General features: G+C 49.8%; 1 protein-coding gene across 5 annotated transcripts in view; it reads left to right on the forward strand.

Annotated features, from left to right (window-relative positions):
* The window catches only part of LOC135526808 (gap junction alpha-3 protein-like), a 70375-nt gene that overhangs the window by 38533 nt on the left and 5049 nt on the right, over positions 1-26793 (forward strand). For 3 of the 5 annotated variants that reach the window (XM_064955474.1, XM_064955479.1, XM_064955477.1), the window contains exon 1: positions 5163-5861. The gene's annotated coding sequence lies outside the window, so the exon portion shown is untranslated. Of the gene's footprint in view, positions 1-4545; positions 4685-5162; positions 5862-26793 lie in introns of those variants that run through there. The other 2 variants (XM_064955475.1, XM_064955476.1) reach the window with 2 other exon arrangements.

A 26793-nucleotide genomic window follows, 5' to 3' on the forward strand; every position in this document is an offset into this window, starting at 1 on the left:
GGAGTCTTCTCATTCCCTCCGTTACACTCCCTATAGCAACCTTCCTGGAGTTGTCTCCGTTGGAGTCTTCTCATTCCCTCCGTTACACTCCCTATAGCAACCTTCCTGGAGTTGTCTACTTTGGAGTCTTCTCATTCCCTCCGTTACACTCCCTATAGCAACCTTCCTGGAGTTGTCTCCGTTGGAGTCTTCTCATTCCCTCCGTTACACTCCCTATAGCAACCTTCCTGGAGTTGTCTCAGTTAGAGTCTTCTCATTCCCTCCATTACACTCCCTATAGCAACCTTCCTGGAGTTGTCTACGTTGGAGTCTTCTCATTCCCTCCGTTACACTCCCTACAGCAACCTTCCTGGAGTTGTCTACGTTGGAGTCTTCTCATTCCCTCCGTTACACTCCCTATAGCAACCTTCTTGGAGTTGTCTACGTTGATGTCTTCTCATACCCTCCGTTACACTCCCTACAGCAACCTTCCTGGAGTTGTCTACGCTGGAGTCTTCTCATTCCCTCCGTTACACTCCCTACAGCAACCTTCCTGGAGTTGTTCTACATTGGAGTCTTCTCATTCCCTCCGTTACACTCCCTACAGCAACCTTCCTGGAGTTGTCTATGTTGGAGTCTTCTCATTCCCTCCGTTACACTCCCTATAGCAACCTTCCTGGAGTTGTCTACGTTGGAGTCTTCTCATTCCCTCCGTTACACTCCCTATAGCAACTTTGCTGGAGTTGTCTACGTTGGAGTCTTCTCATTCCCTCCGTTACACTCCCTATAGCAACCTTCCTGGAGTTGTCTCCGTTGGAGTCTTCTCATTCACTCCGTTACACTCCCTATAGCAACCTTCCTGGAGTTGTCTACGTTGGAGTCTTCTCATTCCCTCCGTTACACTCCCTACAGCAACCTTCCTGGAGTTGTCTACGTTGGAGTCTTCTCATTCCCTCCGTTACACTCCCTACCGCAACCTTCCTGGAGTTGTCTCAGTTAGAGTCTTCTCATTCCCTCCATTACACTCCCTACAGCAACCTTCCTGGAGTTGTCTACGCTGGAGTCTTCTCATTCCCTCCGTTACACTCCCTACAGCAACCTTCCTGGAGTTGTCTACATTGGAGTCTTCTCATTCCCTCCATTACACTCCCTATAGCAACCTTCCTGGAGTTGTCTACGTTGGAGTCTTCTCATTCCCTCCGTTACACTCCCTATAGCAACCTTCCTGGAGTTGTCTACGTTGGAGTCTTCTCATTCCCTCTGTTACACTCTTTATAGCAACCTTCCTGGAGTTGTCTACGTTGGAGTCTTCTCATTCCCTCCGTTACACTCCCTACAGCAACCTTCCTGGAGTTGTCTACGTTGGAGTCTTCTCATTCCCTCTGTTACACTCCCTATAGCAACCTTCCTGGAGTTGTCTACGTTGGAGTCTTCTCATTCCCTCCGTTACACTCCCTATAGCAACCTTCCTGGAGTTGTCTACGTTGGAGTCTTCTCATTCCCTCCGTTACACTCCCTACAGCAACCTTCCTGCAGTTGTCTACGTTGGAGTCTTCTCATTCCCTCCGTTACACTCCCTATAGCAACCTTCCTGGAGTTGTCTCCGTTGGAGTCTTCTCATTCCCTCCGTTACACTCCCTATAGCAACCTTCCTGGAGTTGTCTACATTGGAGTCTTCTCATTCCCTCCGTTACACTCCCTACAGCAACCTTCCTGGAGTTGTCTACGTTGGAGTCTTCTCATTCCCTCCGTTACACTCCCTATAGCAACCTTCCTGGAGTTGTCTACATTGGAGTCTTCTCATTCCCTCCGTTACACTCCCTACAGCAACCTTCCTGGAGTTGTCTACGTTGGAGTCTTCTCATTCCCTCCGTTACACTCCATATAGCAACCTTCCTGGAGTTGTCTACGTTGGAGTCTTCTCATTCCCTCCGTTACACTCCCTATAGCAACCTTCCTGGAGTTGTCTACGTTGGAGTCTTCTCATTCCCTCCGTTACACTCCCTACAGCAACCTTCCTGCAGTTGTCTACATTGGAGTCTTCTCATTCCCTCCGTTACACTCCCTATAGCAACCTTCCTGGAGTTGTCTCCGTTGGAGTCTTCTCATTCCCTCCGTTACACTCCCTCTAGCAACCTTGATGGAGTTGTCTCCGTTGGAGTCTTCTCATTCCCTCCGTTACACTCCCTATAGCAACCTTCCTGGAGTTGTCTACGTTGGAGTCTTCTCATTCCCTCCGTTACACTCCCTATAGCAACCTTCCTGGAGTTGTCTCCGTTGGAGTCTTCTCATTCCCTCCGTTACACTCCCTATAGCAACCTTCCTGGAGTTGTCTCCGTTGGAGTCTTCTCATTCCCTCCGTTACACTCCCTATAGCAACCTTCCTGGAGTTGTCTCCGTTGGAGTCTTCTCATTCCCTCCGTTACACTCCCTATAGCAACCTTCCTGGAGTTGTCTCCGTTGGAGTCTTCTCATTCCCTCCGTTACACTCCCTATAGCAACCTTCCTGGAGTTGTCTCCGTTGGAGTCTTCTCATTCCCTCCGTTACACTCCCTATAGCAACCTTCCTGGAGTTGTCTCCGTTGGAGTCTTCTCATTCCCTCCGTTACACTCCCTATAGCAACCTTCCTGGAGTTGTCTACGTTGGAGTCTTCTCATTCCCTCCGTTACACTCCCTATAGCAACCTTCCTGGAGTTGTCTACGTTGGAGTCTTCTCATTCCCTCCGTTACACTCCCTATAGCAACCTTCCTGGAGTTGTCTCCGTTGGAGTCTTCTCATTCCCTCCGTTACACTCCCTATAGCAACCTTCCTGGAGTTGTCTACTTTGGAGTCTTCTCATTCCCTCCGTTACACTCCCTATAGCAACCTTCCTGGAGTTGTCTACTTTGGAGTCTTCTCATTCCCTCCGTTACACTCCCTATAGCAACCTTCCTGGAGTTGTCTCCGTTGGAGTCTTCTCATTCCCTCCGTTACACTCCCTATAGCAACCTTCCTGGAGTTGTCTCAGTTAGAGTCTTCTCATTCCCTCCATTACACTCCCTATAGCAACCTTCCTGGAGTTGTCTACGTTGGAGTCTTCTCATTCCCTCCGTTACACTCCCTACAGCAACCTTCCTGGAGTTGTCTACGTTGGAGTCTTCTCATTCCCTCCGTTACACTCCCTATAGCAACCTTCTTGGAGTTGTCTACGTTGATGTCTTCTCATACCCTCCGTTACACTCCCTACAGCAACCTTCCTGGAGTTGTCTACGCTGGAGTCTTCTCATTCCCTCCGTTACACTCCCTATAGCAACCTTCCTGGAGTTGTCTCCGTTGGAGTCTTCTCATTCACTCCGTTACACTCCCTATAGCAACCTTCCTGGAGTTGTCTACGTTGGAGTCTTCTCATTCCCTCCATTACACTCCCTACAGCAACCTTCCTGGAGTTGTCTACGTTGGAGTCTTCTCATTCCCTCCGTTACACTCCCTACAGCAACCTTCCTGGAGTTGTCTACGCTGGAGTCTTCTCATTCCCTCCGTTACACTCCCTACAGCAACCTTCCTGGAGTTGTCTACATTGGAGTCTTCTCATTCCCTCCGTTACACTCCCTATAGCAACCTTCCTGGAGTTGTCTACGTTGGAGACTTCTCATTCCCTCCGTTACACTCCCTATAGCAACCTTCCTGGAGTTGTCTACGTTGGAGTCTTCTCATTCCCTCCGTTACACTCCCTATAGCAACCTTCCTGGAGTTGTCTCCGTTGGAGTCTTCTCATTCCCTCCGTTACACTCCCTATAGCAACCTTCCTGGAGTTGTCTACGTTGGAGTCTTCTCATTCCCTCCGTTACACTCCCTATAGCAACCTTCCTGGAGTTGTCTCCGTTGGAGTCTTCTCATTCCCTCCGTTACACTCCCTATAGCAACCTTCCTGGAGTTGTCTACGTTGGAGTCTTCTCATTCCCTCCGTTACACTCCCTATAGCAACCTTCCTGGAGTTGTCTACGTTGGAGTCTTCTCATTCCCTCCATTACACTCCCTATAGCAACCTTCCTGGAGTTGTCTACGTTGGAGTCTTCTCATTCCCTCCGTTACACTCCCTATAGCAACCTTCCTGGAGTTGTCTCCGTTGGAGTCTTCTCATTCCCTCCATTACACTCCCTATAGCAACCTTCCTGGAGTTGTCTCCGTTGGAGTCTTCTCATTCCCTCCGTTACACTCCCTATAGCAACCTTCCTGGAGTTGTCTACGTTGGAGTCTTCTCATTCCCTCCGTTACACTCCCTATAGCAACCTTCCTGGAGTTGTCTCCGTTGGAGTCTTCTCATTCCCTCCGTTACACTCCCTATAGCAACCTTCCTGGAGTTGTCTACGTTGGAGTCTTCTCATTCCCTCCGTTACACTCCCTATAGCAACCTTCCTGGAGTTGTCTCCGTTGGAGTCTTCTCATTCCCTCCGTTACACTCCCTATAGCAACCTTCCTGGAGTTGTCTACGTTGGAGTCTTCTCATTCCCTCCGTTACACTCCCTATAGCAACCTTCCTGGAGTTGTCTCCGTTGGAGTCTTCTCATTCCCTCCGTTACACTCCCTATAGCAACCTTCCTGGAGTTGTCTACGTTGGAGTCTTCTCATTCCCTCCATTACACTCCCGTCATTGGTGGCTTTAACATTCTTCGCCTGCCTGTCATTGGTGGCTTCAGGACCTGAACGGCTGCTCTTCTCCAAATGTGAGTCCCAAATAGCACCCTGTTCCAAATTTAGTGCTCATAGGTCTCTTGTCTAAAATAGTGCACAATATAGGGAGTAGGGTTCCGTAGGGCTCTGGTCTAAAGTAGTGCACTATACAGGGAATAGGGTGCCCTAGGGCTCTGGTCTAAAGTAGTGCACTATATAGGGAATAGGGTGCCATTAGGGACACACATGAAGTCATGCCCCCTGCCCTCCTACACCACAGTAACAGAGACACCCTTCCCCTATATTTAGCACTGAGCTGCACTTGATGCCAGACAGACCAGAAAGTCAAGCTTATTGGCCAGCTGCCCTGTCAATCACCTCAACAGGCTGGGGAGTTGGGTCAGGGGCTCCCATAGCTGACGTTAGAGAGTGCCCTCAGCCCTGGGCCAAATGTAACCCTGGGGGACAGAGGGAGGGGATAGAGGGAGGGAGAGTTGGTCTTGGCTAGCAGCAGTATCAGTAGCAGTGCCGTTCAGCTGGTTGGAAGGGAGAGAGGATCAGAGAGGAACTCTAGGAGGGAAGACAAGGAGAGAGGATCAGAGAGGAACTCTAGGAGGGAAGACAAGGAGAGAGGATCAGAGAGGAACTCTAGGAGGGAAGACAAGGAGAGAGGATCAGAGAGGAACTCTAGGAGGGAAGACAAGGAGAGAGGATCAGAGAGGAACTCTAGGAGGGAAGACAAGGAGAGAGGATCAGAGAGGAACTCTAGGAGGGAAGACAAGGAGAGAGGATCAGAGAGGAACTCTAGGAGGGAAGACAAGGAGAGAGGATCAGAGAGGAACTCTAGGAGGGAAGACAGAGAGAGAGGATCAGAGAGGAACTCTAGGAGGGAAGACAAGGAGAGAGGATCAGAGAGGAACTCTAGGAGGGAAGACTGGGAGAAGCCTTGACTGACTGAAGAGGGAAGACAGCAGTGTGTTGGTGTGGAACGGTCTTGTTGTGGCCAGCGGTGGGCTGATCTGGTGTTTCCTGTCCATTCAAGGGCATTCCATCTGCTGAGACCTGGACAGGAGAGAGACAGCGGAGAGGAGCAACCAGCCACATAGGCCTCACTGGGTTGGAGAGAGAGAGAGGGACAGGGGAGGAGGGAGAGACGCAGAAGGAAGGAGGCTACGAGGGGAGCCACATGGTCTCAGTCCCACAGGGAGCTGGGGACAGTAGACTGACAAGGTAGGTACTTCCATATTCTACTTTCTGTTTCAGTCTTCCTCTCTGGATTTCTGTGTGTGGTACTGTTAGGATGGAGAGAAAAGATGTAGTTTCAACGTAAAAGGTGTTGACTTGACCCAGTAACCCAGTAAGGTGGGGACTTGGCCCAGTAACCCAGTAAGGTGGGGACTTGACCCAGTAAGGTGGGGACTTGACCCAGTAAGGTGGGGACTTGGCCCAGTAACCCAGTAAGGTGGGGACTTGGCCCAGTAACACAGTAAGGTGGGGACTTGGCCCAGTAACCCAGTAAGGTGGGGACTTGGCCCAGTAACCCAGTAAGGTGGGGACTTGACCCAGTAACCCAGTAAGGTGGGGACTTGGCCCAGTAACCCAGTAAGGTGGGGACTTGGCCCAGTAACCCAGTAAGGTGGGGACTTGACCCAGTAACCCAGTAAGGTGGGGACTTGGCCCAGTAACCCAGTAAGGTGGTGACTTGGCCCAGTAACCCAGTAAGGTGGGGACTTGACCCAGTAACCCAGTATCCCAGTAAGGTGGGGACTTGGCCCAGTAACCCAGTAAGGTGGGGACTTGGCCCAGTAACCCAGTAAGGTGGGGACTTGACCCAGTAACCCAGTAAGGTGGGGACTTGGCCCAGTAACCCAGTAAGGTGGGGACTTGGCCCAGTAACCCAGTAAGGTGGTGACTTGGCCCAGTAACCCAGTAAGGTGGGGACTTGGCCCAGTAACACAGTAAGGTGGGGACTTGACCCAGTAAGGTGGGGACTTGGCCCAGTAACCCAGTAAGGTGGGGACTTGACCCAGTAAGGTGGGGACTTGGCCCAGTAACACAGTAAGGTGGGGACTTGACCCAGTAAGGTGGGGACTTGGCCCAGTAACCCAGTAAGGTGGGGACTTGGCCCAGTAAGGTGGGGACTTGGCCCAGTAACCCAGTAAGGTGGGGACTTGGCCCAGTAAGGTGGGGACTTGGCCCAGTAACACAGTAAGGTGGGGACTTGGCCCAGTAACACAGAAACACAACAGACATCATGGTAAGAGTCCTCCCTTATACCAAGTATGAAAATCAGGTTGAAATATATTGTGAATCATTCTGAAACATATATTTTATTCTCAGATAATTCTCATTATTTGAGAGGGGAACTACAAATGAGTTTCTTATAAGATGTAAATGAATACAGTGTCATAAGAGGTTGAGATCTGAATGAAACCCAGTATTGAAAAGGCAGATATGGTTTGGCAGTTATTGTTGTGTTCCCGAAGAGGACATGGGCATTAACCGTTGCTCTTTCCCAAACAGTAGCAGCCCAATCTCAACAACTGATTCCACTGTTAGACCTGTTGATTCCAGACCAAACTCAGTCATGGATCATATCTACTAGCTGTCTGTAATGACAGTCAGACTGGCGTTAGTCTCTAGTTATAACTAAATACGGTCTAATTCCTACAGTCTGTAATGACAGTCAGACTGGCGTTAGTCTCTAGTTATAACTAAATACTGTCTAATTCCAACAGTCTGTAATGACAGTTTAGCCTCTAGTTATAACTAAATACGGTCTAATTCCTACAGTCTGTAATGACAGTCAGACTGGCGTTAGTCTCTAGTTATAACTAAATACTGTCTAATTCCAACAGTCTGTAATGACAGTTTAGTCTCTAGTTATAACTAAATACGGTCTAATTCCTACAGTCTGTAATGACAGTCTCTAGACACACACAGGCCTCTCTCTATACTATCCCTGGCTACAACCTGCTGTCCCCCTGTCCAAATATACCCCCATGCTAAATGTAATATAAACCTGTCTGTGTCACTACCTGCCCTGAAGTCAGAGGTGTGAAGAAACACACACACACACACACACACACACACACACACACACACACACACACACACACACACACACACACACACACACACACAGACACACACACACACACACACACACACACACACACACACACACACACACACACACACACACACACACACACACACACACACACACACGCTTGGGATACTCCTCTGATCTTGGCCCTCCTGGTGTGATTGGAAGACAGGGACAGGACACTCAGCACGTTGAGGACAGTTGTCTCTGGCACTCTTTTCACACAAGGCAGGGATTATACTTATTTAACAGTTTAAATGATATGGACTTGACAGATTCAGATACAGACGTGACAGATACAGACGTGACAGATACAGACCTGACAGATACAGACCTGACAGATACAGACGTGACAGATACAGACCTGACAGATACAGACCTGACAGATCTGACAGATACAGACCTGACAGATACAGACCTGACAGATACAGATACAGACCTGACAGATACAGTCCTGACAGATACAGACCTGACAGATACAGACCTGACAGATACAGACCTGACAGATACAGATACAGACCTGACAGATACAGACCTGACAGATACAGACCTGACAGATACAGACCTGACAGATACAGACCTGACAGATACAGACCTGACAGATACAGACCTGACAGATACAGACCTGACAGATACAGACCTGACAGATACAGATACAGACCTGACAGATACAGACCTGACAGAAACAGACCTGACAGATACAGACCTGACAGATACAGACCTGACAGATACAGACCTGACAGATACAGACCTGACAGAAACAGACCTGACAGAAACAGACCTGACAGAAACAGACCTGACAGATACAGATACAGACCTGACAGATACAGACCTGACAGATACAGATACAGACCTGACAGATACAGACCTGACAGATACAGACCTGACAGATACAGACCTGACAGATACAGACCTGACAGATACAGATACAGACCTGACAGATACAGACCTGACAGATACAGACCTGACAGATACAGACCTGACAGATACAGGCCTGACAGAAACAGACCTGACAGAAACAGACCTGACAGAAACAGACCTGACAGATCTGACAGATACAGACCTGACAGATAGAGAAACAGACCTGACAGATACAGACCTGACAGATACAGACCTGACAGATACAGACCTGACAGATACAGACCTGACAGATACAGACCTGACAGATACAGACCTGACAGATACAGACCTGACAGATACAGGCCTGACAGATACAGACCTGACAGATACAGAAACAGACCTGACAGAAACAGACCTGACAGATACAGTCCTGACAGATACAGACCTGACAGATACAGACCTGACAGATAAAGACCTGACAGATACAGGCCTGACAGATACAGGCCTGACAGATACAGACCTGACAGATACAGACCTGACAGATACAGACCTGACAGATACAGATACAGACCTGACAGATACAGACCTGACAGAAACAGACCTGATAGATACAGGCCTGACAGAAACAGACCTGACAGATACAGGCCTGACAGATACAGACCTGACAGATACAGACCTGACAGATACAGACCTGACAGATACAGACACAGACCTGACAGAAACAGACCTGACAGATACAGACCTGACAGATACAGACCTGACAGATACAGGCCTGACAGATACAGACCTGACAGAAACAGACCTGATAGATACAGGCCTGACAGAAACAGACCTGACAGATACAGGCCTGACAGATACAGACCTGACAGATACAGACCTGACAGATACAGACCTGACAGATACAGACACAGACCTGACAGAAACAGACCTGACAGATACAGACCTGACAGATACAGACCTGACAGATACAGGCTTGACAGATACAGACCTGACAGATACAGACCTGACAGATACAGACCTGACAGATACAGACCTGACAGATACAGATACAGACCTGACAGATACAGACCTGACAGATACAGACCTGACAGATACAGACCTGACAGATACAGACCTGACAGATACAGGCCTGACAGATACAGACCTGACAGATACAGACCTGACAGATACAGACCTGACAGAAACAGACCTGACAGATACAGACCTGACAGAAACAGACCTGACAGATACAGGCCTGACAGAAACAGACCTGACAGATACAGACCTGACAGATACAGACCTGACAGATACAGACCTGACAGATACAGACCTGACAGATACAGACCTGACAGATACAGAAACAGACCTGACAGATACAGACCTGACAGATACAGACCTGACAGATACAGATACAGACCTGACAGAAACAGACCTGACAGAAACAGACCTGACAGAAACAGACCTGACAGAAACAGACCTGACAGATCTGACAGATACAGATACAGACCTGACAGAAACAGACCTGACAGAAACAGACCTGACAGAAACAGACCTGACAGATACAGATACAGACCTGACAGATACAGACCTGACAGATACAGGCCTGACAGATACAGACCTGACAGATACAGACCTGACAGATACAGACCTGACAGATACAGACATGACAGAAACAGTCCTGACAGATACAGACCTGACAGATACAGACCTGACAGATACAGACCTGACAGATACAGATACAGACATGACAGATACAGACCTGACAGATACAGACCTGACAGAAACAGACCTGACAGATACAGACCTGACAGATACAGGCCTGACAGATACAGACCTGACAGATACAGACCTGACAGATACAGACCTGACAGATACAGACCTGACAGATACAGACCTGACAGATACAGGCCTGACAGATACAGACCTGACAGATACAGACCTGACAGAAACAGACCTGACAGATACAGGCCTGACAGATACAGACCTGACAGATACAGAAACAGACCTGACAGAAACAGACCTGACAGATACAGTCCTGACAGATACAGACCTGACAGATACAGACCTGACAGATAAAGACCTGACAGATACAGGCCTGACAGATACAGACCTGACAGATACAGATACAGACCTGACAGATACAGACCTGACAGAAACAGACCTGACAGATACAGGCCTGACAGAAACAGACCTGACAGATACAGGCCTGACAGATACAGACCTGACAGATACAGAAACAGACCTGACAGATACAGACCTGACAGATACAGACCTGACAGAAACAGACCTGACAGATACAGGCCTGACAGAAACAGACCTGACAGATACAGGCCTGACAGATACAGACCTGACAGATACAGACCTGACAGATACAGACCTGACAGATACAGATACAGACCTGACAGATACAGACCTGACAGAAACAGACCTGACAGATACAGACCTGACAGATACAGATACAGACCTGACAGATACAGACCTGACAGATACAGACCTGACAGAAAGACCTGACAGATACAGGCCTGACAGAAACAGACCTGACAGAAACAGACCTGACAGATACAGACCTGACAGAAACAGACCTGACAGATACAGATACAGACCTGACAGATACAGGCCTGACAGATACAGACCTGACAGATACAGACCTGACAGATACAGACCTGACAGATACAGACCTGACAGATACAGACCTGACAGATACAGGCCTGACAGATACAGACCTGACAGATACAGACCTGACAGATACAGACCTGACAGAAACAGACCTGACAGATACAGACCTGACAGATACAGACCTGACAGATACAGACCTGACAGATACAGAAACAGACCTGACAGAAACAGTCCTGACAGATACAGACCTGACAGATACAGACCTGACAGATACAGACCTGACAGATACAGACCTGACAGATACAGACCTGACAGATACAGACCTGACAGATACAGACCTGACAGATACAGAAACAGACCTGACAGAAACAGACCTGACAGATACAGACCTGACAGATACAGACCTGACAGATACAGTCCTGACAGATACAGAAACAGACCTGACAGATACAGACCTGACAGATACAGACCTGACAGATACAGAAACAGACCTGACAGATACAGACCTGACAGATACAGACCTGACAGATACAGATACAGGCCTGACAGAAACAGACCTGACAGAAACAGACCTGACAGAAACAGACCTGACAGATACAGACCTGACAGAAACAGACCTGACAGATACAGATACAGACCTGACAGATACAGGCCTGACAGATACAGACCTGACAGATACAGACCTGACAGATACAGACCTGACAGATACAGACCTGACAGATACAGACCTGACAGATACAGACCTGACAGATACAGGCCTGACAGATACAGACCTGACAGATACAGACCTGACAGATACAGACCTGACAGATACAGACCTGACAGAAACAGACCTGACAGATACAGACCTGACAGATACAGACCTGACAGATACAGACCTGACAGATACAGACCTGACAGATACAGACCTGACAGATACAGGCCTGACAGATACAGACCTGACAGATACAGAAACAGACCTGACAGAAACAGTCCTGACAGATACAGACCTGACAGATACAGACCTGACAGATACAGACCTGACAGATACAGACCTGACAGATACAGACCTGACAGATACAGACCTGACAGATACAGAAACAGACCTGACAGAAACAGACCTGACAGATACAGACCTGACAGATACAGACCTGACAGATACAGACCTGACAGATACAGACCTGACAGATACAGATACAGACCTGACAGATACAGACCTGACAGAAACAGACCTGACAGATACAGACCTGACAGATACAGACCTGACAGATACAGACCTGACAGATACAGACCTGACAGATAAAGACCTCACAGATACAGGCCTGACAGAAACAGGCCTGACAGAAACAGACCTGACAGATACAGGCCTGACAGATACAGACCTGACAGATACAGAAACAGACCTGACAGAAACAGACCTGACAGATACAGTCCTGACAGATACAGACCTGACAGATACAGACCTGACAGATAAAGACCTGACAGATACAGGCCTGACAGATACAGACCTGACAGATACAGACCTGACAGATACAGATACAGACCTGACAGATACAGACCTGACAGAAGCAGACCTGATAGATACAGGCCTGACAGAAACAGACCTGACAGATACAGGCCTGACAGATACAGACCTGACAGATACAGACCTGACAGATACAGACCTGACAGATACAGACACAGACCTGACAGAAACAGACCTGACAGATACAGACCTGACAGATACAGACCTGACAGATACAGGCCTGACAGATACAGACCTGACAGAAACAGACCTGATAGATACAGGCCTGACAGAAACAGACCTGACAGATACAGGCCTGACAGATACAGACCTGACAGATACAGAAACAGACCTGACAGATACAGACCTGACAGATACAGACCTGACAGAAACAGACCTGACAGATACAGGCCTGACAGAAACAGACCTGACAGATACAGGCCTGACAGATACAGACCTGACAGATACAGACCTGACAGATACAGACCTGACAGATACAGATACAGACCTGACAGATACAGACCTGACAGAAACAGACCTGACAGATACAGACCTGACAGATACAGATACAGACCTGACAGATACAGACCTGACAGATACAGACCTGACAGAAAGACCTGACAGATACAGGCCTGACAGAAACAGACCTGACAGAAACAGACCTGACAGAAACAGACCTGACAGATACAGACCTGACAGAAACAGACCTGACAGATACAGATACAGACCTGACAGATACAGGCCTGACAGATACAGACCTGACAGATACAGACCTGACAGATACAGACCTGACAGATACAGACCTGACAGATACAGACCTGACAGATACAGACCTGACAGATACAGGCCTGACAGATACAGACCTGACAGATACAGACCTGACAGATACAGACCTGACAGAAACAGACCTGACAGATACAGACCTGACAGATACAGACCTGACAGATACAGACCTGACAGATACAGACCTGACAGATACAGACCTGACAGATACAGACCTGACAGATACAGAAACAGACCTGACAGAAACAGTCCTGACAGATACAGACCTGACAGATACAGACCTGACAGATACAGTCCTGACAGATACAGAAACAGACCTGACAGATACAGACCTGACAGATACAGACCTGACAGATACAGAAACAGACCTGACAGATACAGACCTGACAGATACAGACCTGACAGATACAGATACAGGCCTGACAGAAACAGACCTGACAGAAACAGACCTGACAGATACAGACCTGACAGAAACAGACCTGACAGATACAGATACAGACCTGACAGATACAGGCCTGACAGATACAGACCTGACAGATACAGACCTGACAGATACAGACCTGACAGATACAGACCTGACAGATACAGACCTGACAGATACAGACCTGACAGATACAGGCCTGACAGATACAGACCTGACAGATACAGACCTGACAGATACAGACCTGACAGATACAGACCTGACAGATACAGACCTGACAGATACAGACCTGACAGAAACAGACCTGACAGATACAGACCTGACAGATACAGACCTGACAGATACAGACCTGACAGATACAGACCTGACAGATACAGACCTGACAGATACAGGCCTGACAGATACAGACCTGACAGATACAGAAACAGACCTGACAGAAACAGTCCTGACAGATACAGACCTGACAGATACAGACCTGACAGATACAGACCTGACAGATACAGACCTGACAGATACAGACCTGACAGATACAGACCTGACAGATACAGAAACAGACCTGACAGAAACAGACCTGAGAGATACAGACCTGACAGATACAGACCTGACAGATACAGACCTGACAGATACAGACCTGACAGATACAGATACAGACCTGACAGATACAGACCTGACAGAAACAGACCTGACAGATACAGACCTGACAGATACAGACCTGACAGATACAGACCTGACAGATACAGACCTGACAGATACAGACCTGACAGATACAGACACAGACCTGACAGAAACAGACCTGACAGATACAGACCTGACAGATACAGACCTGACAGATACAGGCCTGACAGATACAGACCTGACAGAAACAGACCTGATAGATACAGGCCTGACAGAAACAGACCTGACAGGTACAGGCCTGACAGATACAGACCTGACAGATACAGACCTGACAGATACAGACCTGACAGATACAGACACAGACCTGACAGAAACAGACCTGACAGATACAGACCTGACAGATACAGACCTGACAGATACAGGCTTGACAGATACAGACCTGACAGATACAGACCTGACAGATACAGACCTGACAGATACAGACCTGACAGATACAGATACAGACCTGACAGATACAGACCTGACAGAAACAGACCTGACAGATACAGGCCTGACAGAAACAGACCTGACAGATACAGGCCTGACAGATACAGACCTGACAGATACAGACCTGACAGATACAGACCTGAAAGATACACATACAGACCTGACAGATACAGACCTGACAGAAACAGACCTGACAGATACAGGCCTGACAGAAACAGACCTGACAGATACAGGCCTGACAGAAACAGACCTGACAGATACAGACCTGACAGAAACAGACCTGACAGATACAGACCTGACAGATACAGACCTGACAGATACAGAAACAGACCTGACAGATACAGACCTGACAGATACAGACCTGACAGATACAGATACAGACCTGACAGAAACAGACCTGACAGAAACAGACCTGACAGAAACAGACCTGACAGAAACAGACCTGACAGATCTGACAGATACAGATACAGACCTGACAGAAACAGACCTGACAGAAACAGACCTGACAGAAACAGACCTGACAGATACAGACCTGACAGATAGAGAAACAGACCTGACAGATACAGACCTGACAGATACAGGCCTGACAGATACAGACCTGACAGATACAGACCTGACAGATACAGACCTGACAGATACAGATACAGACATGACAGATACAGACCTGACAGATACAGACCTGACAGAAACAGACCTGACAGATACAGACCTGACAGATACAGGCCTGACAGATACAGACCTGACAGATACAGACCTGACAGATACAGACCTGACAGATACAGACCTGACAGATACAGACCTGACAGATACAGGCCTGACAGATACAGACCTGACAGATACAGACCTGACAGAAACAGACCTGACAGATACAGGCCTGACAGATACAGACCTGACAGATACAGAAACAGACCTGACAGAAACAGACCTGACAGATACAGTCCTGACAGATACAGACCTGACAGATACAGACCTGACAGATAAAGACCTGACAGATACAGGCCTGACAGATACAGACCTGACAGATACAGATACAGACCTGACAGATACAGACCTGACAGAAACAGACCTGACAGATACAGGCCTGACAGAAACAGACCTGACAGATACAGGCCTGACAGATACAGACCTGACAGATACAGAAACAGACCTGACAGATACAGACCTGACAGATACAGACCTGACAGAAACAGACCTGACAGATACAGGCCTGACAGAAACAGACCTGACAGATACAGGCCTGACAGATACAGACCTGACAGATACAGACCTGACAGATACAGACCTGACAGATACAGATACAGACCTGACAGATACAGACCTGACAGAAACAGACCTGACAGATACAGACCTGACAGATACAGATACAGACCTGACAGATACAGACCTGACAGATACAGACCTGACAGAAAGACCTGACAGATACAGGCCTGACAGAAACAGACCTGACAGAAACAGACCTGACAGATACAGACCTGACAGAAACAGACCTGACAGATACAGATACAGACCTGACAGATACAGGCCTGACAGATACAGACCTGACAGATACAGACCTGACAGATACAGACCTGACAGATACAGACCTGACAGATACAGACCTGACAGATACAGACCTGACAGATACAGACCTGACAGATACAGAAACAGACCTGACAGAAACAGACCTGACAGATACAGACCTGACAGAAACAGACCTGACAGATACAGACCTGACAGATACAGACCTGACAGATACAGACCTGACAGATACAGACCTGACAGATACAGACCTGACAGATACAGAAACAGACCTGACAGAAACAGTCCTGACAGATACAGACCTGACAGATACAGACCTGACAGATACAGACCTGACAGATACAGACCTGACAGATACAGACCTGACAGATACAGACCTGACAGATACAGACCTGACAGATACAGACCTGACAGATACAGAAACAGACCTGACAGAAACAGACCTGACAGATACAGACCTGACAGATACAGACCTGACAGATACAGACCTGACAGATACAGACCTGACAGATACAGACCTGACAGATACAGAAACAGACCTGACAGATACAGACCTGACAGATACAGACCTGACAGATACAGAAACAGACCTGACAGATACAGACCTGACAGATACAGACCTGACAGATACAGATACAGGCCTGACAGAAACAGACCTGACAGAAACAGACCTGACAGATACAGACCTGACAGAAACAGACCTGACAGATACAGATACAGACCTGACAGATACAGGCCTGACAGATACAGACCTGACAGATACAGACCTGACAGATACAGACCTGACAGATACAGACCTGACAGATACAGACCTGACAGATACAGGCCTGACAGATACAGACCTGACAGATACAGACCTGACAGATACAGACCTGACAGAAACAGACCTGACAGATACAGACCTGACAGATACAGACCTGACAGATACAGACCTGACAGATACAGACCTGACAGATACAGACCTGACAGATACAGAAACAGACCTGACAGAAACAGTCCTGACAGATACAGACCTGACAGATACAGACCTGACAGATACAGACCTGACAGATACAGACCTGACAGATACAGACCTGACAGATACAGACCTGACAGATACAGACCTGACAGATACAGAAACAGACCTGACAGAAACAGACCTGACAGATACAGACCTGACAGATACAGACCTGACAGATACAGACCTGACAGATACAGACCTGACAGATACAGACCTGACAGATACAGACCTGACAGATACAGGCCTGACAGATACAGACCTGACAGATACAGAAACAGACCTGACAGAAACAGTCCTGACAGATACAGACCTGACAGATACAGACCTGACAGATACAGACCTGACAGATACAGGCCTGACAGATACAGACCTGACAGATACAGACCTGACAGATACAGACCTGACAGATACAGACCTGACAGATACAGACCTGACAGATACAGACCTGACAGATACAGGCCTGACAGATACAGACCTGACAGATACAGACCTGACAGATACAGACCTGACAGATACAGACCTGACAGAAACAGACCTGACAGATACAGACCTGACAGATACAGACCTGACAGATACAGACCTGACAGATACAGACCTGACAGATACAGACCTGACAGATACAGACCTGACAGATACAGAAACAGACCTGACAGAAACAGTCCTGACAGATACAGACCTGACAGATACAGACCTGACAGATACAGACCTGACAGATACAGACCTGACAGATACAGACCTGACAGATACAGACCTGACAGATACAGACCTGACAGATACAGAAACAGACCTGACAGAAACAGACCTGACAGATACAGACCTGACAGATACAGACCTGACAGATACAGTCCTGACAGATACAGAAACAGACCTGACAGATACAGACCTGACAGATACAGACCTGACAGATACAGAAACAGACCTGACAGATACAGACCTGACAGATACAGACCTGACAGATACAGACCTAGTCTAGTCTCTCTCCTCCAGACACATTAACTAGTCTAGTCTCTCTCTCTACTCCAGACACATTAACTAGTCTAGTCTCTCTCTTTCCTCCAGACACATTAACTAGTCTAGTCTCTCTCTCTACTCCAGACACATTAACTAGTCTAGTCTCTCTCCTCCAGACACATTAACTAGTCTAGTCTCTCTCTCTCTCCTCCAGACACATTAACGAGTCTAGTCTCTCTCTCTCCTCCAGACACATTAACTAGTCTAGTCTCTCTCCTCCAGACACATTAACTAGTCTAGTCTCTCTCTCTCCTCCAGACACATTAAATAGTCTAGTCTCTCTCCTCCAGACACATTAACTAGTCTAGTCTTTCTCTCTCCTCCAGACACATTAACTAGTCTCTCTCCTCCAGACACATTAAATAGTCTAGTCTCTCTCCTCCAGACACATTAACTAGTCTAGTCTCTCTCTCTCCTCCAGACACATTAACTAGTCTAGTCTCTCTCCTCCAGACACATTAACTAGTCTAGTCTCTCTCTCTCCTCCAGACACATTAACTAGTCTCTCTCCTCCAGACACATTAAATAGTCTAGTCTCTCTCCTCCAGACACATTAACTAGTCTAGTCTCTCTCTTCTCCAGACACATTGTCGAGTCTCTCTCCTCCAGACACATTAACTAGTCTAGTCTCTCTCTCTCCTCCAGACACATGAACTAGTCTAGTCTCTCTCTCTACTCCAGACACATTAACTAGTCTAGTCTCTCTCTCTCCTCCAGACACATTAACAAGTCTCTCTCTCTCCTCCAGACACATTAACTAGTCTAGTCTCTCTCTCTCCTCCAGACACATTAACTAGTCTAGTCTCTCTCCTCCAGACACATTAACTAGTCTAGTCTCTCTCTCTCCTCCAGACACATTAACTAGTCTAGTCTCTCTCCTCCAGACACATTAACTAGTCTAGTCTCTCTCTCTCCTCCAGACACATTAACTAGTCTCGTCTCTCTCCTCCAGACACATTAACTAGTCTAGTCTTTCTCTCTCCTCCAGACACATTAACTAGTCTAGTCTCTCTCCTCCAGACACATTAACTAGTCTCTCTCTCTCCTCCAGACACATTAACTAGTCTCTCTCTCTCCTCCAGACACACTAACTAGTCTAGTCTCTCTCTCTCCTCCAGACACATTAACTAGTCTAGTCTCTCTCTCTACTCCAGACACATTAACTAGTCTAGTCTCTCTCCTCCAGACACATTAACTCATCTTGTCTCTCTCCTCCAGACACAGTTACTAGTCTAGTCTCTCTCCTCCTCTCTCTCTCCGTTCCCTTTGGTCTCTCTCTCCTCTCTCCCCGTTCCCTTCGGTCTCTCTCTCCTCTCTCCCCGTTCCCTTCAGTCTCTCTGTTCCCTTCGGTCTCTCTCTCCTCTCTCTCTGTTCCCTTCGGTCTCTCTCTCCTCTCTCTCCGTTCCCTTCGGTCTCTCTCTCCTCTCTCTCCGTTCCCTTCAGTCTCTCTCCGTTCCCTTCGGTCTCTCTCTTCGCTCTCTCTCTTCGCTCTCTCCTTTCCCTTCAGTCTCTCTGTTCCCTTCGGTCTCTCTCTCCTCTCTCTCCATTCCATTCGGTCTCTATCTCCTCTCTCTCCGTTCCCTTCAGTCTCTCTCCGTTCCCTTCGGTCTCTCTGTCCTCTCTCTCCGTTCCCTTCGGTCTCTCTCTCCTCTCTCTCCGTTCCCTTTGGTCTCTCTCTCCTCTCTCCCCGTTCCCTTTGGTCTCTCTCTCCTCTCTCCCCGTTCCCTTCGGTCTCTCTCTCCTCTCTCCCCGTTCCCTTCGGTCTCTCTCTCCTCTCTCCCCGTTCCCTTCGGTCTCTCTCTCCTCTCTCTCCGTTCCCTTCGGTCTCTCTCTCTCCTCTCTCTCCGTTCCCTTCGGTCTCTCTCTCCTCTCTCTCTGTTCCCTTCGGTCTCTCTCTCCTCTCTCTCTGTTCCCTTCGGTCTCTCTCTCCTCTCTCTCCTCTCACTCTGTTCCCTTTGGTCTCTCTCTTCGCTCTCTCCTTTCCCTTCAGTCTCTCTGTTCCCTTCGGTCTCTCTCTCCTCTCTCTCCATTCCCTTCGGTCTCTCTCTCCTCTCTCTCCGTTCCCTTCAGTCTCTCTCTGTTCCCTTCGGTCTCTCTCTCCTCTCTCTCCTCTCACTCTGTTCCCTTCGGTCTCTTTCTTCGCTCTCTCCTTTCCCTTCAGTCTCTCTGTTCCCTTCGGTCTCTCTCTCTCTCTCTCTGTTCCCTTCGGTCTCTCTCTCCTCTCTCTCCATTCCCTTCGGTCTCTCTCTCCTCTCTCTCCGTTCACTTCAGTCTCTCTCCATTCCCTTCGGTCTCTCTCTTCGCTCTCTCTCTTCGCTCTCTCCTTTCCCTTCAGTCTCTCTGTTCCCTTCGGTCTCTCTCTCCTCTCTCTCCATTCCCTTCGGTCTCTCTCTCCTCTCTCTCCGTTCCCTTCAGTCTCTCTCCGTTCCCTTCGGTCTCTCTGTCCTCTCTCTCCGTTCCCTTCGGTCTCTCTCTCCTCTCTCTCCGTTCCCTTTGGTCTCTCTCTCCTCTCTCCCCGTTCCCTTTGGTCTCTCTCTCCTCTCTCCCCGTTCCCTTCGGTCTCTCTCTCCTCTCTCCCCGTTCCCTTCGGTCTCTCTCTCCTCTCTCCCCGTTCCCTTCGGTCTCTCTCTCCTCTCTCTCCGTTCCCTTCAGTCTCTCTCCGTTCCCTTCGGTCTCTCTCTCCTTTCTCTCCGTTCCCTTCGGTCTCTCTCTCCTCTCTCTCCATTCCCTTCGGTCTCTCTCTCCTCTCCCCCCGTTCCCTTCAGTCTCTCTCTCCTCTCTCTCTCCCTTCGGTCTCTCTCTCCTCTCTCCCTGTTTCCTTCGATCTCTCTCTCCTCTCTCTCCGTTCCCTTCAGTCTCTCTCCGTTCCCTTCGGTCTCTCTCTCCTCTCTCTCCGTTCCCTTCGGTCTCTCTCTCCTCTCTCTCTGTTCCCTTCGGTCTCTCTCTCCTCTCTCCCTGTTCCCTTCGGTCTGTCTCTCCTCTCTCTCCGTACCCTTCGGTCTCTGTCTCCTCTCTCTCCGTTCCCTTCGGTCTCTGTCTCCCTTCGGTCTCTGTCTCCTCTCTCTCTGTTCCCTTCGGTCTCTCTCTCCTTTCTCCCCGTTCCCTTCGGTCTCTCTCTCCTCTCTCTCTGTTCCCTTCGGTTTCTCTCTCCTCCCTCCCCGTTCCCTTCGGTTTCTCTCTCCTCTTTCTCCTCTCCCTTCGGTCTCTTTCTCCTCTCTCTCCGTTCCCTTCGGTCTCTCTCTCCTCTCTCTCCATTCCCTTCAGTCTCTCTCCGTTACCTTCGGTCTCTCTCTCCTCTCTCTCCATTCCCTTCAGTCGCTCTCTCCCTTCGGTCTCTCTCTCCTCTCCCCGTTCCCTTCGGTCTCTCTCTCCTCTCTCTCTCTGTTCCCTTCAGTCTCTCTCCCCGTTCCCTTCGGTCTCTCTCTCCGTTCCCTTCGGTCTCTGTCTCCTCTCTCCCCATTCCCTTCGGTCTCTCTCTCCTCTCTCTCCTTTCTCTCCGTTCCCTTCAGTCTCTCTCTCCCTTCGGTCTCTGTCTCCTCTCTCTCCGTTCCCTTCGGTCTCTCTCTCTGTTCCTTTCGGTCTCTCTCTCCCCTCTCTGTTCCCTTCGGTCTCTCTCTCCTCTCTCTCCGTTCCCTTCGGTCTCTCTCTCTCCTCTCTCTCCGTTCCCTTCGGTCTCTCTCTCCTCTCTCTCTGTTCCCTTCGGTCTCTCTCTCCTCTCTCTCTGTTCCCTTCGGTCTCTCTCTCCTCTCTCTCCTCTCACTCTGTTCCCTTCGGTCTCTCTCTTCGCTCTCTCCTTTCCCTTCAGTCTCTCTGTTCCCTTCGGTCTCTCTCTCCTCTCTCTCTGTTCCCTTCGGTCTCTCTCTCCTCTCTCTCCATTCCCTTCGGTCTCTCTCTCCTCTCTCTCCGTTCCCTTCAGTCTCTCTCTGTTCCCTTCGGTCTCTCTCTCCTCTCTCTCCTCTCACTCTGTTCCCTTCGGTCTCTTTCTTCGCTCTCTCCTTTCCCTTCAGTCTCTCTGTTCCCTTCGGTCTCTCTCTCCTCTCTCTCTGTTCCCTTCGGTCTCTCTCTCCTCTCTCTCCATTCCCTTCGGTCTCTCTCTCCTCTCTCTCCGTTCACTTCAGTCTCTCTCCATTCCCTTCGGTCTCTCTCTTCGCTCTCTCTCTTCGCTCTCTCCTTTCCCTTCAGTCTCTCTGTTCCCTTTGGTCTCTCTCTCTCCTCTCTCTCCATTCCCTTCGGTCTCTCTCTCCTCTCTCTCCGTTCCCTTCAGTCTCTCTCCGTTCCCTTCGGTCTCTCTGTCCTCTCTCTCCGTTCCCTTCGGTCTCTCTCTCCTCTCTCTCCGTTCCCTTTGGTCTCTCTCTCCTCTCTCCCCGTTCCCTTTGGTCTCTCTCTCCTCTCTCCCCGTTCCCTTCGGTCTCTCTCTCCTCTCTCCCCGTTCCCTTCAGTCTCTCTGTTCCCTTCGGTCTCTCTCTCCTCTCTCTCTGTTCCCTTCGGTCTCTCTCTCCTCTCTCTCCGTTCCCTTCGGTCTCTGTCTCCTCTCTCCCCATTCCCTTCGGTCTCTCTCTCCTCTCTCTCCTTTCTCTCCGTTCCCTTCAGTCTCTCTCTCCCTTCGGTCTCTGTCTCCTCTCTCTCCGTTTCCTTCGGTCTCTCTCTCTGTTCCTTTCGGTCTCTCTCCCCTCTCTGTTCCCTTCGGTCTCTCTCTCCTCTCTCTCCGTTCCCTTCGGTCTCTCTCTCTCCTCTCTCTCCGTTCCCTTCGGTCTCTCTCCTCTCTCTCTGTTCCCTTCGGTCTCTCTCTCCTCTCTCTCTGTTCCCTTCGGTCTCTCTCTCCTCTCTCTCCGTTCCCTTCGGTCTCTGTCTCCTCTCTCCCCATTCCCTTCGGTCTCTCTCTCCTCTCTCTCCTTTCTCTCCGTTCCCTTCAGTCTCTCTCTCCCTTCGGTCTCTGTCTCCTCTCTCTCCGTTTCCTTCGGTCTCTCTCTCTGTTCCTTTCGGTCTCTCTCCCCTCTCTGTTCCCTTCGGTCTCTCTCTCCTCTCTCTCCGTTCCCTTCGGTCTCTCTCTCTCCTCTCTCTCCGTTCCCTTCGGTCTCTCTCTCCTCTCTCTCTGTTCCCTTCGGTCTCTCTCTCCTCTCTCTCTGTTCCCTTCGGTCTCTCTCTCCTCTCTCTCCTCTCACTCTGTTCCCTTCGGTCTCTCTCTTCGCTCTCTCCTTTCCCTTCAGTCTCTCTGTTCCCTTCGGTCTCTCTCTCCTCTCTCTCTGTTCCCTTCGGTCTCTCTCTCCTCTCTCTCCATTCCCTTCGGTCTCTCTCTCCTCTCTCTCCGTTCCCTTCAGTCTCTCTCTGTTCCCTTCGGTCTCTCTCTCCTCTCTCTCCTCTCACTCTGTTCCCTTCGGTCTCTTTCTTCGCTCTCTCCTTTCCCTTCAGTCTCTCTGTTCCCTTCGGTCTCTCTCTCCCCTCTCTGTTCCCTTCGGTCTCTCTCTCCTCTCTCTCCGTTCCCTTCGGTCTCTCTCTCTCCTCTCTCTCCGTTCCCTTCGGTCTCTCTCTCCTCTCTCTCTGTTCCCTTCGGTCTCTCTCTCCTCTCTCTCTGTTCCCTTCGGTCTCTCTCTCCTCTCTCTCCTCTCACTCTGTTCCCTTCGGTCTCTCTCTTCGCTCTCTCCTTTCCCTTCAGTCTCTCTGTTCCCTTCGGTCTCTCTCTCCTCTCTCTCTGTTCCCTTCGGTCTCTCTCTCCTCTCTCTCCATTCCCTTCGGTCTCTCTCTCCTCTCTCTCCGTTCCCTTCAGTCTCTCTCTGTTCCCTTCGGTCTCTCTCTCTCCTCTCTCTCCTCTCACTCTGTTCCCTTCGGTCTCTTTCTTCGCTCTCTCCTTTCCCTTCAGTCTCTCTGTTCCCTTCGGTCTCTCTCTCCTCTCTCTCTGTTCCCTTCGGTCTCTCTCTCCTCTCTCTCCATTCCCTTCGGTCTCTCTCTCCTCTCTCTCCGTTCACTTCAGTCTCTCTCCATTCCCTTCGGTCTCTCTCTTCGCTCTCTCTCTTCGCTCTCTCCTTTCCCTTCAGTCTCTCTGTTCCCTTCGGTCTCTCTCTCTCTCTCTCCATTCCCTTCGGTCTCTCTTTCCTCTCTCTCCGTTCCCTTCAGTCTCTCTCCGTTCCCTTCGGTCTCTCTGTCCTCTCTCTCCGTTCCCTTCGGTCTCTCTCTCCTCTCTCTCCGTTCCCTTTGGTCTCTCTCTCCTCTCTCCCCGTTCCCTTTGGTCTCTCTCTCCTCTCTCCCCGTTCCCTTCGGTCTCTCTCTCCTCTCTCCCCGTTCCCTTCAGTCTCTCTGTTCCCTTCGGTCTCTCTCTCTCTCTCTCTGTTCCCTTCGGTCTCTCTCTCCTCTCTCTCCGTTCCCTTCGGTCTCTGTCTCCTCTCTCCCCATTCCCTTCGGTCTCTCTCTCCTCTCTCTCCTTTCTCTCCGTTCCCTTCAGTCTCTCTCCGTTCCCTTCGGTCTCTCTGTCCTCTCTCTCCGTTCCCTTCGGTCTCTCTCTCCTCTCTCTCCGTTCCCTTTGGTCTCTCTCTCCTCTCTCCCCGTTCCCTTTGGTCTCTCTCTCCTCTCTCCCCGTTCCCTTCGGTCTCTCTCTCCTCTCTCCCCGTTCCCTTCAGTCTCTCTGTTCCCTTCGGTCTCTCTCTCCTCTCTCCATTCCCTTCGGTCTCTCTCTCCTCTCTCTCCGTTCCCTTCAGTCTCTCTCCGTTCCCTTCGGTCTCTCTGTCCTCTCTCTCCGTTCCCTTCGGTCTCTCTCTCCTCTCTCTCCGTTCCCTTTGGTCTCTCTCTCCTCTCTCCCCGTTCCCTTTGGTCTCTCTCTCCTCTCCCCGTTCCCTTCCTCTCTCTCTCTCCTCTCTCTCCGTTCCCTTCGGTCTCTCTCTCTGTTCCTTTCGGTCTGTCTCTCCCCTCTCTGTTCCCTTCGGTCTCTCTCTCCTCTCTCTCCGTTCCCTTCAGTCTCTCTCTCTCCTCTCTCTCCGTTCCCTTCGGTCTCTCTCTCCTCTCTCTCTGTTCCCTTCGGTCTCTCTCTCCTCTCTCTCTGTTCCCTTCGGTCTCTCTCTCCTCTCTCTCCTCTCACTCTGTTCCCTTCGGTCTCTCTCTTCGCTCTCTCCTTTCCCTTCAGTCTCTCTGTTCCCTTCGGTCTCTCTCTCCTCTCTCTCTGTTCCCTTCGGTCTCTCTCTCCTCTCTCTCCATTCCCTTCGGTCTCTCTCTCCTCTCTCTCCGTTCCCTTCAGTCTCTCTCTGTTCCCTTCGGTCTCTCTCTCCTCTCTCTCCTCTCACTCTGTTCCCTTCGGTCTCTTTCTTCGCTCTCTCCTTTCCCTTCAGTCTCTCTGTTCCCTTCGGTCTCTCTCTCCTCTCTCTCTGTTCCCTTCGGTCTCTCTCTCCTCTCTCTCCATTCCCTTCGGTCTCTCTCTCCTCTCTCTCCGTTCACTTCAGTCTCTCTCCATTCCCTTCGGTCTCTCTCTTCGCTCTCTCTCTTCGCTCTCTCCTTTCCCTTCAGTCTCTCTGTTCCCTTCGGTCTCTCTCTCCTCTCTCTCCATTCCCTTCGGTCTCTCTTTCCTCTCTCTCCGTTCCCTTCAGTCTCTCTCCGTTCCCTTCGGTCTCTCTGTCCTCTCTCTCCGTTCCCTTCGGTCTCTCTCTCCTCTCTCTCCGTTCCCTTTGGTCTCTCTCTCCTCTCTCCCCGTTCCCTTTGGTCTCTCTCTCCTCTCTCCCCGTTCCCTTCGGTCTCTCTCTCTCTCTCTCCCCGTTCCCTTCAGTCTCTCTGTTCCCTTCGGTCTCTCTCTCCTCTCTCTCTGTTCCCTTCGGTCTCTCTCTCCTCTCTCTCCGTTCCCTTCGGTCTCTGTCTCCTCTCTCCCCATTCCCTTCGGTCTCTCTCTCCTCTCTCTCCTTTCTCTCCGTTCCCTTCAGTCTCTCTCCGTTCCCTTCGGTCTCTCTGTCCTCTCTCTCCGTTCCCTTCGGTCTCTCTCTCCTCTCTCTCCGTTCCCTTTGGTCTCTCTCTCCTCTCTCCCCGTTCCCTTTGGTCTCTCTCTCCTCTCTCCCCGTTCCCTTCGGTCTCTCTCTCCTCTCTCCCCATTCCCTTCAGTCTCTCTGTTCCCTTCGGTCTCTCTCTCCTCTCTCCATTCCCTTCGGTCTCTCTCTCCTCTCTCTCCGTTCCCTTCAGTCTCTCTCCGTTCCCTTCGGTCTCTCTGTCCTCTCTCTCCGTTCCCTTCGGTCTCTCTCTCCTCTCTCTCCGTTCCCTTTGGTCTCTCTCTCCTCTCTCCCCGTTCCCTTTGGTCTCTCTCTCCTCTCTCCCCGTTCCCTTCGGTCTCTCTCT

The sequence above is a fragment of the Oncorhynchus masou genome, chromosome 32, assembly GCF_036934945.1.
Source record: "Oncorhynchus masou masou isolate Uvic2021 chromosome 32, UVic_Omas_1.1, whole genome shotgun sequence".
NCBI classification, from domain to species: Eukaryota; Metazoa; Chordata; class Actinopteri; order Salmoniformes; family Salmonidae; genus Oncorhynchus; species Oncorhynchus masou.